This window comes from Triticum urartu, chromosome 3A (assembly GCF_056163025.1).
Source record: "Triticum urartu cultivar PI428250 chromosome 3A, HENAU_Tu73, whole genome shotgun sequence".
Classification (NCBI taxonomy): Eukaryota; Viridiplantae; Streptophyta; class Magnoliopsida; order Poales; family Poaceae; genus Triticum; species Triticum urartu.
In genome coordinates, this window is record NC_141875.1 from 278,137,791 (window position 1) to 278,148,443 (window position 10,653).

The following is a 10,653-nucleotide window of genomic DNA, read 5'->3' on the forward strand; positions in this document are numbered from 1 at the left end:
CCTGTCCGGTCAAACAAAGTTCACTGAGTTGATCTTGGTTTTCAATCTTGGTGCAACCGATTAAATCCATTCAGTCACACCGAGTTGCGGTAACCGCTTGCGATTCTGCATCTTAGTGCCACCGAGTTGTTCCACTCGGTCACACCGACAGGGTCAGGATATATGTATCGACGGGTCAAAATTTGGAAATTTCTCCAAAACCCTTTCACCCACGCGTGTCCTGCTCTGCTGTCTCGGGTCTCCGAATCGTCCTCTCGTTGCCAGCGACCTCCCGCCGATGGTCTCCGTTGCCGTTAATGGAATTCTACACGGCCGTTGCCGCTGTAGCGAGCTCATCACCAAACTAGGGTATGAGTTCGAATCTTTGTGCAATTCTTTCCTCCGGTTCTTAGCACAAAGCAAATGCCATGTTTCTTACCACGTATGAGATCATCATATCCAGCAAAAACCTCCTTTAGACTAGTTTTGATTCGAAAATTTAGGGTTAGGTTTCCGCCGAACTCATCTCGGACCGACCGAGTTGTGGAAATCGGTCTCACCAATTTGGCTTAGGCCATTGCACTTGCACTTTTCGGTCTAACTGAAACTGGCAAATCGGTGTGACCGAGTTCAGCTCTCAGTGAAACCCTAGCAATCTCAGAGTCACCGAACTGTGTCTCGGTCTGACCGATTCCACTAGTTTAGACTCCAAAAGTTGATTCGGTATCACTGAGTTTAACAAATCCGTAGCTCCGAAATGCTTTCTGTGGAAAACTAAAACTAAGTTTTTGACTCATCTATTTTGCAAAACCTCTGCACTTTGTGATGCTCATCCACTCTATCTCATCTATAACTATTCACAGGGTCAGCTGTCAGCTTGCAGTGCCAAAATGTTTGATCAGAGTGATAGACAGAACAGGTTAGAAGTGCAACTGAATCTGAGTGAGGGCACTAGTCCCTCTGACAGTTATGATGATGGCAGCAGAAGTACTCCTAGCAACCTCGCTAAGGCTGCTACTAGGCAGAGGAGGGGGAGAAATTCTGAGTCTGAAGATGAAGACTATGTAGCTACTGAGGAGGAGGTCAGTTTCAAGAAAACGGTTGTCAAGAAAGAATTTGGCACAGCTGCATCTACAAAGCCTGGTATGCACAAGAAGGCTCCTGCAAAGAGAGTGCCCATTTCTAAGGCCAGAGCCTCCACGCTTGAGACTTCCAAATCAACTATTGAAGAGGCTACTAGTGAGCGAAAGAAGAGAAAGGATAGGGTCAGGAAGACCATGGCCAAAGTCATTGGGAGATCCTCTATGATGGAAGACCTAGTTGAGGATGAAGAGGAAGAGGAAGAGGATGCTGCACCAGCACCCAAAACTCAAAAGCTGATGGGGGATGCCATCAAGTCTGGGGCTGCCCCTTCTAAGCCCAAGACTGCCCCCAAAGCTTCTGCTCCAGCCCCCAAGACTGCACCAAAGAGGAGCACAAGGAATATACCAGTTGCAGAGAAGAACAAGGCCCCTGTCGTGGGGATGAACCCCAGGAAGACAACGGAACTTGGATCCTTTTCAAAAACAACGGGGCCAGCAATGCCCCTCGAGCCGGCTCATGCTTGGCCGGGTTGCTCGACCCGGCCAAACTCCACAACCCGGCCGGACACCTCAAACTCGGCCCCGACAACCAGCACAAGACAGCCGAACCTGGCACATCAAGACTTCTCCAACAAGCCAGCTCCACCCTTGGCGCGTTCCTCAACCCAGCCACGGGTCAGCTCCCGTCCCATCCTAGCCGTACGATGGGATGCGTCTCCATTTATCGATGACCGAGGCAATAGTGCCCAGTCCATGCCTCTAGTCAGCCGGGGCGTCGCAACAGTACCCCACCTACCCGCTTACCGGGGCCGGCGTGGCAACAGTGCGACCATCGTCACCAGTGATGCCAACAAGCGGCGACCTGACGGAGCACCACTGTAGCCGACTCAACCCGGCCACTCCATGACGACCGACAAGACGGCCAACAGTGCTCCCGTACCCGGTGGGCCCTGCGCCCAGAGAACCCGGTGAGCCCAGACCCCCGGCGGGTCCCAGCGCTGGCTTCCCGGATAATGACAACCCGGCCCCACGGCCTTGTAACAATACTATTGTACCCCTGGGCGGTTGACCTATAAAACCCCCAGGAGCCCTCATGCATGGGAGGGCAATCACTCACTCACTCACACGGACACGTAGCAAGCAACACCTAAGCAGAGGGAGCAGCCTGAGCCTTGGTCTGCCTTCCTTCTTCCTCCATATAGCTCTAGGAGCAACTCTGTACTGATACACATCAACTACACTGGGCAGGACTAGGGGTATTATCTCTCCGGAGAGCCCCGAACCTGGGTATGTCTTGCGCCCCGCGCTCGCTCATGCCTACCTCGCCTCTGGAGCCCACCAGTGCCCTCGAGCCTCTCCCTGTCTTTAGCCATCCCTTGGCATCTGTTGTGCGCCCACCACGACAGTTGGCGCCCGCCGTGGGGTAGCTTGAGGTCCTGGACGAGAGCATGCTTCAGAAGGGGCTCCTCTCCGACTCTGACGAGCCCGTCACGCTGCGGACGACGTCATCGACGCACTTGCCGCCTCCTTCGCCGTGATGCGCGTCTCCGAGGCACCTGCGGCCGACGAGTACCCTAGCGAGGTACTTGACTTTTGCGACTCCCCCCTTTCCCTTGGCGGCAACACTCCCACCGGGGCAATGGACCTCTACATGGAGGTCTTCATCACCGACACCGGTGCCTCTTCCACGTCCAGCGCGGCAAAGAAGGCCACCACAACCAAGGCTGCAGCGGAACAAGCCGGCTCACCCAACCCGCTACGCGCCATGATGCAGAGCCTTCGGATCCCCATCGGCACCGACGTCAACGCCTCCAACATCGTCGTGGCCCGGACTCGCCTCAAGGTGGACCGCCGGCGCCTGCTGGACCTCACCGAGATGCTCGCCGCCATGTAGCGTCGCCTGGACTCCTCTCAGCTGGAGTGCAACGCCGCCTACGGCTTTACGCCGGACGCGCCCGAGCCAAGCCGGGTCGCCGATGTGCGGGCCCGGGCGGCGCAATCGGACGCGCCTTCGGTGCCCTCCCGCCCATCTACAAGACTCCCGCGAAGAACATGCGCGCCGCTCAGGCGGCTGTAGTCAGCCTGGATCAGCTCGAAGGCGAAGAGCTGCAGGACCGCCTCCAAAGGGTGAACGACCTCCTCGCTGCGGCCAACGCATAGCAGGACTGCCTCAACCAACTCGCCAAGCCGGCGGGATCCGCCTCCCTCCGCGACAACATACCCGGCGATCATCAGAACATGGCATCTTCACCACCCGGCGAGGCGCACTCCGGCCACACTCGGACCCAGGACAGCCCCGCCCCGACGACTGTCGGTGCCTTGGGTGACGAGCCGGCCTTGGAAGACGGACGCCGGCACGATCCCCCTCTCCAACCCAGCCGACATCCGACTACAGTCGACCCGGCCGCTGGGCCCCCGCGCCATTGACGAGACCGACGCCCGCCACTGCCTCAACCGACTCGCCCTCTCCTAGGAGCAGGAGGAGAGCGGTCCTATCGACCCGGCATGCTTCGGTCCGCACATCTGAGACGAGCCCTTCACCAAAGGGTTCATGCTCCCCCGCGACACCCCCAAGTACAAAGGCACCATGAAGCCGGAAGACTGGCTCACCGACTACACCACCGCCATCAGCATTGCCGGCGGCAACCACCGCCTTGCCGTGCGCTACGCGCCGCTCATGCTCCAGGGATCGACCCGCACGTGGTTGAACAGCCTGCCGGTGGGCAGCATCAACACGTGGGTCGACTTCAAGCAAGATTTCGTGCGCAACTTCACCGGCACCTACAAACGACCCGGCCGCCCCAGTCAGCTCGCCATGTGTGTATAGGGATCGGCGAAAACCGGCCGTGAGTATCTCGCACGCTGGACTGAGCTCTGGATAGCTGCGAAGGTGTCCACAAAGTCCAAGCGATCCAGTACTTCATCAACGGGTGCCGGGATGGCACCCTCCTCAAGCACAAGCTCTTACGCTCCGAGCCGGCCACCATGGCCGCGCTCATGGTGACGGCAGACAAGTACGCCAACGCCGACTCCAACATGAAGATCCAGGTGGCGCTAGACGAAGCATGTGAAGCGAAGCCGGTTCCCCCTCCGAAGCCGACCGGCGAAGGAAGCCGGTAGCAGCACAACCAGCAGAACAACAAGCGCAAGGCCGGTCAGTCGGCCCGGTGCTACGACAACCGTCTTGTCGCGGCCGCCGAGCAGGCGCCCGCGATCGACCCGGCCGCCAATCGCCGGCAGACCAGCAAGATGGTGTGGCAACCTGCCATGAGCTTCGAGGAGATGCGTGACGCCCCATGCAAGCACCACAACGGAGCAAGGCCGTCCACGCACACGCTTCGGCAGTGCGCCATCACCAAGCGCCTCATGAGGGGTGACATCCCGCCTCCTCCAGCCCCGGCTCCGAGAGCGGGGCAGCCGCCTCCGCCTCCGCCACCGCCTCCGGCAGGCGGCGCGATGCCCGATGACGCCTACCCAACCCAGAACACGACCTACGCCGTCTTCACCAGCCTCGACAACGACAAACGCAGCGAGCGCCTCCTTCGGCAGGAGGTGAACACCATCATCTCGGCCAAACCGGAGTACATGCATTGGTCGGATCGCCCGGTCACATGGACCCGGGAAGACCACCCGGCTGTCATGCCGAGTCCGGGTGGCTACGCCCTCATCCTCGACCCCACCATCGTCGCACCTCAGCGCACGTGTAAGTTCTCCCGAGTCCTCATCAACAGCGGCAACAGCATCAATATCCTCTAGTGCGACACCATGACCAAGCTCGGCCTCGAGGCCAAAGACCTGGAGCCGACCCGGACGATCTTCCACGGCATCGTTCTTGGTCTGGGACTCGACATGGTGGGGACTTTCAAGACCGCTCGAGGCAGCATGACGCATTGGTTGGTGGTGGTGGACAAGTTCACCAAATGGATCGAAGCAAGGCCAATCAAAAAACAGGACGGGCCAACGGCCGTCCGATTCGTCAAGGACATCACGGTGCGCTACGGCATGCCAAACAGCATCATCACGGACAACGGCACCAACTTCGGCAAGGGCACGCTCCCGCGGTACTGCTCCGTCTCTGGCATCCGCCTCGACCTGGCTTCCCTTGCACACTCGCAGTTCAATGGCCAGGTCGAGCGGGCCAACGGCCTCATCCTATCCGGCATCAAGCCACGGCTCGTCGAGCCACTCATTTGTTCACCCGGCAGCTGGCTCGACGAGCTGCCGACCATCCTCTGAAGTGTTCGAATAACACCAAACCGGTCGACCGGGTTCACCCCGTTCTTCCTCATCTACGGAGCGGAAGCCGTGAACCCGACCGACATCGAGTTCGACTCGCCGCGCATCGCGATGTACACCGAAGCCGAAGCCAAAGAAGCCCGCGAAGACGGTGTCGACCTACTCGAAGAAGCACGCCTCCTAGCACTCAGTTGGTCAGCCATTTATCAGCAAGGTCTGAGGCACTACCACAGCAAGAAGATCGAACCCCTCGCGTTTTGGGAGGGAAACCTCGTCCTCTGACTCGTCCAGCAGCAAGCCGTCCAGCACAAGCTGTCCTCCCCGTGGGAGGGCCCCTTCATCATCAACAAGGCCTTGTGCGATCGCAACGCCTAGTACCTCATCGACGCCCGCAAGTCAAACAAGCGCAAGAGAGACTCTGCCGACAAAGAAACAGCCCGGCCGTGGAATGCGGAACTCCTTCACCCATTTTACAGTTAGCTGTGCACGTATGTATTGCTGCCTTTTGTAACCATCTGAAAACTATGGGGTCCCCGAATGACGCTAGGGGCTGCCCTTTCCGACCAAGCTATTGTGTCTCCTGCATTTGTGCATTATTTACCTCTCCATCAAACCCGGCCACCGGTCCGACTCGCTCGACCCAGGGGCTCGGGGACTGGCCAACTTGGTCACTGCCCGACGCCTTACTTAGTGGTTCCTAATGCATTGGGATCGCTGCGGCCTTCCACTTCGCCCTAAGCCATAGAACCGGCTCCAGCTGTCGGCCAGCAAGCGCGTGAGGCCAGAGCACCAGTGCGCCACGAACACTAAGTTAAGGACCGCCGGGTTAGCCAACTCGGCCACGCCACTTTAAGTTACCGCACGACCGACTGCTCGCCAACCGGCATCGCCGGGTTGCCGCCAGCAGGCCCAGTGGGTGTTTCGCTCGCGCTCAACATTAGGATAGCCTAAATACTGCGCGCTCCTCTCAAAGGCCGAACTCCTTGTCATGGACCGGAGCCTCGGCCGTCAGACTTGCGGGGGGAAGCCCGAGAGGGGAAAATCGCAAGAAAATGGTTCGCAGGACAAAAAGCAAGAGCGCAAATAGCCACGAACTTTATACATCATGAGTTCAAATTTAAGCAGGCCCCAAGGCCAGAATTCATTACACCTAGAAACCCCCAGTGGGTGGGTGGACCTACTACCTAACAGAAATTTTTACTAAGTTAAAAAGCAGGCAGCTTCTGGCATCACCCTCGATGGCCTCCGGGTTCGCCGAGGTGCCGGTGTCTCCCTCCTCGGCACCCACGTCATGGTAGATGCCCGTCTCCTCGGAGCTGCCCTCCAGGTCGTCTGGAAGAAGGCCATAGTCGTCAGCTGGCATGACTCCTCCATCTTCCGCCCACTCTGGCCGGAACTCGTCGTGAAAGGCGAACCCGGCTATGTAGCTGGCCCGTGCAGCAATACGGCTGGCCTTTGCCTGCAGCTGGCTCTCCAAGCCGGCTCGCTGGCCCATCAACGCGTCCAGCGACAGGTCTGGATGCCAAGACATCGCGAACCTGAGCGCCATCTCAGCGCCAGCACGAGCGGCGGAAACACGCCAGTCATGCAGCCGATCTGACCCCGCCTCCAACCACCGCGCCAGCCGCGTGAAGCTGCTCGGTGCAATGGAACCTGGCTAGAGGGCTGCCAACATCGCCGCACCGGCCAGAGAGAGCTGCCCCATTTGGTCACCCAAGAGTCGCAGGCGAGCGTTGGCGGCGGTTACGATCTCTAGGAAGGTCCAGGCCACCTGCGGGTCGGTCCCAGAGCCAACAACCCCTTACGGGTCACGTTGAAAGCGGACGGCCTCCTCCGCTAGCTCGCGCGTCTCCGGGAAGGACCCTGTCAAGAGAAAGAGCAAGTCAGAAAACCAAGGACAAGAAGTCGGGATCCCAGCCCAGCAGAATCCAAGGAAAGCACTTATTGGAGAAGGACTCTTCCAGGTGCTGCGCTTTGAGCAACGTACTATGCCGCTCCAGGGCAAGGGTGCGGTCGCGCCCCTACAGCGACTTCTCCAGCTCTGCGACCTTGGCAAGAGCCGCCTTTAGCTCGGCATCCTTGGCCTTAGTCGACTTCTCGGCCTCCTCGCGGCGACGGGTTTCCCTCTGACGGGTCTCCTCCGCCGTGGCCACCAGCGCCTTCAGGTGCCCCACCTCGGCCAGGAGCTGGCCCTTGTCGTCAGCCAGGTTGCCGCGTTGCTGGTTCGCCTCAACAAGGGCCCGCTACGCCTCCACAAACTTGGCGGCTTCCGCCTTAAGGCGTCCTACCTCGTCCTCAAGGCGGCCCTTGTCGCCCTCCAACTGCTCCTGCAGCTGGCTGGCTTCATTGAGCGCCCGCCGGGATCCCGTCGCCTCTGCCCTCGCCCTCGCTACCTCGGCCCCAAGCCAGCTGGTGCCGGCAACGAGCGGTCGTAATGAAGGTCGGCTCGAATCAGCCGGGTCCTCCAAGACAGCACCTCGGTTGCAAAAGAAAGAGTCAGAAACAAAGATGGTAATTTAAGATTCGACCCAACTACTACACAGTTGGCCCGAATCATGGGGGCTACACCCAGTCGGTGCGCTAGCGTGCCCCCACTAAAAAAGAGCACGCAAAAGAATACCTGCCGCGGCACGGAGCTCCTCCTCCTTGGTGGTGAGCTGCTCCTTGAGCTGCCTGTGCTTCTCCAAAAGCCGGTTGAAGACGCTGACCCGGTAGGAATCCAGTTGCGGCAAGAAGCGACGGTCAACACAAAGACAGCAATTTAAAATTCGACCCGACTGCTACCCAGTTGGCCCGAATCTCGGCGGCTACACCCAGTGGGTGCGCTAGCGCGCCCCCATGAAGAAAAAACAGAAGGCAAGGAAAAACATTACGGACACGGCACGCTCCAGCTCCCGCGCCTGCTCCACCTCGGCCTGGGCGAAGGTCTGGATCCGGTCCGCCCGCCCTCGCAGGCGCCGGATCACGGCGGCCATCGCCGCCTCCTCTTGGGTCAGAGGCCCGAAGAAGACCTCTTTGGGCCTGCTCCGCATCGGCTGAGACCCGACGGCCCGGCGCCCCCCTCGCCTGAGAGCCAGGGCACGCTCTCCGCTGGCCGCCTCCCCCGCGGTCGGCGCCCTCTCAAGTGCCCTTCCGGCGTCATCGCCGGTTTGGTGGCCAAGGTGGCCTGCGGCCCCACCACCAACGACACCTCGCCCGTCGGCACCTGAGACGCCCCCTTCGGCGCCGTCTGGGTGCCTCCCTCAAGATGGCGTTGCCGCCGCCTCCGCCAGCCACCGCCTGCTCGACCACGTCGGTCCACGGCGGGGTGCCGTCCTCAAGCACCACGACCTCCTGGTCGAGGCCCATCACGTCCGCACGGCCGCGCTCTTCCCCCAACGCCGGCACAAAGACCGTTGCCGCCGCCATCATCCTTGCCGGCATCTCCGACAACGCCGGCTCCTCGTCGGCCCGTGCCCGTTGTAACGCCCCGAGACCATTGCGCCAGGTGTCTTCCAGTTATTCATTGTTGTTGCCTTGTCATTTGCTTGTGCGTTGCATCTTGCCATGTCATCATGTGCATTGCATCATCAGGTTTTCAAAACTTGCATCCGCCCGGGTCTCCTCGTTCCTTCTGTTGTCCGTTCTGAGCCCAGACACACTTGCACGCGCCCGCGACACGTCCTAAATATTATTTTATAAGTGGCCAGAAAATATTCTCGGAATGGGGCGAAAGTTGGCGTGCGGTCTCATTATCGAGTAGGTAGGCCGCCTGCCAAGTTTCATCGCATTCGGAGTTCGTTTGATGCCCCGGCGGATAACTATAGCAGTAGTATAGCCGGTCTATCGTCGGAGGTTTTCTATCTCCGGAAACAGTCGCCTGACAGCATTCATCCTCTTTCCTCTCAATCCAACCCATCTGCACAGCCCTCTACCCCCACCTAGGTCCAACCAACACCCTCCCCCCCCCCCCCCCACTCTCGACCGGTGTTGTCCGATCTTGATCGGAGGGTCCGAAAGCCCCCCAAAACCCCCAAACCCTAGCTACTACCCTATATATACACCTCCCATTCTAAATTTGGGCATCCCCTAGCCTCCTACTACATTATAGCCTTCCCCTCGGGATCCCCGCAGCCTCCAGCCACCTCCCTCCTCGATTTCAGCGCCAACCCACCCCGCCCCGCCACTTGTCGCTGGCCCAGAGGGCAAGCCGCCACCTGAGGCGTCGCGCCAAGCCACTCACAGCCCTCCACGTCGCCTCTCCAGCGCCCCACTTCGCCACGGCCCTCAGGGCCCATCTGGAGCCCGCCCTGGGTCGCAACCGGGCCTGAGGCACCCGCACCGCACCGCCGCCTGTATGCTGCAGTAGTGCCCCGCTCCCCGTGCTGAGCTCCGCCCCGAGCTTCATCGCCAGTCACCCGCCGACTCCACCTCGTCGCTCGCCGGAGACCAAGGTCACCGGAGCCGCCACCGGCGACCCCAGCAGGCATGCCCCGACGCCGACATGCCACCCTTCCTCCCTCCTCGTTTTCTCCCTGTCTCATCTCTCTCTGCCTCTTCCTGTAGAGCCTCCATGGCCTTGGATCTGCGCCGCCGATCCCGGAATAAGCCGTCAGTCGCCCGATCCGGCCTCCCTGTTGGCAGATCTGGGAAGCCCGCGCCGCCCCGCATCCATTCAGGTCGGATCCCGCTCCTCCTCGACCCCGCTACACCTTCGCGCCGCTGGAGTCCGCCGCTGCAGCTCCCTGAATGTGAGGAGGACGAGCGCCCAGCTCGCCAACCTCCTCTGCCCCGCCCGCACGCACGTGTGCCACGTCCTGCGCGAGGCCCAGCGCTCCAGCGGGCCAGCGGGCGATCTGGCCCAGCCAGTGTTCCGTCTCCACCGACTGGGCCTGGCCCAATGTGAGCGCCCAGACTGCCCAATTTTCAGCCCGCCTATGTTTTTCCCCTGCTGTGAATTTCTCTAATAACCAGTGATTTACCTGTTTTACAGAAAACACCCTAAGCTTCATACATTTCATAACTCAACAACCGTGCATCATATGTAAAAACATTATATATGAAAAATGCTTAGAATTTCATCTAGTTTAATAATATGCCACTTTCATCCATGTTTAAAATGTTGTTTGATTAATTTTGCTATATTGCCATCCTAAAATGCTTTATTTCATAACTAAATAACCGTAGCTCCAAACTTAACAAACTTTATACGTAAATGGGGTAGAAAAATGCCTAGTTTAACATGGTGACATTACTTTGCATGTTAAACAACTCTAAAATATGCTTTACGACAGAACAATACCAAATCTAATATATGCTCATGAGGATTTTGCGGAATTGTTGTTTGTTATTTCCGGCATCATTTAAACTTGACTAG